The sequence below is a fragment of the Penaeus monodon genome, chromosome 28 (assembly GCF_015228065.2).
Source record: "Penaeus monodon isolate SGIC_2016 chromosome 28, NSTDA_Pmon_1, whole genome shotgun sequence".
Classification (NCBI taxonomy): domain Eukaryota; kingdom Metazoa; phylum Arthropoda; class Malacostraca; order Decapoda; family Penaeidae; genus Penaeus; species Penaeus monodon.
This window is the reverse complement of record NC_051413.1, coordinates 6,973,660-6,974,807: the sequence shown is the minus strand read 5'-3', so window position 1 is coordinate 6,974,807 and position 1,148 is coordinate 6,973,660. Positions and strand designations below refer to the sequence as shown.

The 1,148-nt window shown below is 31.1% G+C and overlaps 1 protein-coding gene across 1 annotated transcript in view; it reads left to right on the top strand.

Annotated features, from left to right (window-relative positions):
- The window catches only part of LOC119591029 (protein scribble homolog), a gene marked incomplete at its 5' end in the record, with an annotated part of 112,139 nt that overhangs the window by 23,141 nt on the left and 87,850 nt on the right, over positions 1 to 1,148 (top strand).

Sequence of the window (1,148 nt, the reverse complement as noted above, 5' to 3'; positions counted from 1 at the left end):
CCAGAATTATCACAGTTTTTCCTTTTAAATCTCAATAAGAAATAGATGACTGTGCTACTCAATATGTTCAACAAAACATTAGGTTGATAGTAAAGTAATGCATTTCATTTTGAATCATGTTTTTGTGCTAGAATCAGCTTAAAGTTTACTTGGTAACTATAGGTAAAGTTCTAAAGTGTAACAGAGGGTAAAGATGATGGAGATATGTTTATTTACAACTCCATTTATTTTTAAAATGATCTGTCATTTTTGTCTGCTAATAATTCAGGTTTTCTCTAAATGATCAACATTGCATGCAGGAAAAGCTGCCTGCACAACCTGCATTATGTCTGAAAATGTTCTCAAACAGAGTGTGTGAGTCTTTTGAAATTGTCAAGGCTTATGCAAGTACAGATCTGTGGGTGGGAGATTTTTATGTGTTTGTTTTCTTCCTCTTTGGTATTACTTCAGGTTTCCTAAAGTGATGTGACAGATTTTTCCTGAAGGATTTGCCTCCACAGTGATAACCTCTGTTTAGAGGATGTTTAAGAATATGTGTAAGGCTTTTTCATCTTAATCCTGTATTTTTAACAAGATATTCATTAAGAATTTTATGCAGGAATGCATTTTTTAAGAATTTATTATTATTTTTTTCACAAAGAGTTTATTCAGGTTGGCTTTAGAGTTAAACACCATTGCACCTTTTTAAAGAATTGTTATTTGAATATATTTTTTTTTGTCTGCCAATTCCCCTTAGCTATATAACTGCCTGTTCATTTTAAATTAAAGTAATGCTTTAAAAAATGGTAAACAAGCATTGGTAAAAAGAAAAAAAAAGAGTAATTAAAAGTTGCTGAATGTGTTTGGTGTCTGTTAAAAATTGATGGTAGAATGTTAGAGAGAAAAGCATTATCATCTCAGAGAGTATATCATTTAAAAAAAGATTCCTTGCAAGAATACTTTCGTGAGATGACCTTCAAAATTTTCATGTGATGGTCAATATCATCATTATTGTTATAATTTATTGTTAATATCAATATATCTATCTTTCCTTCCACATGAAGGAAAAGTAAAAACCTAGCACAAAATGTGGAGTTTATGGCTGGCTGTGCAGTCCCATTCAAAAATCCTGATCCATTCTGAGTTTAGAATGTTCAAACTGCTTCCCC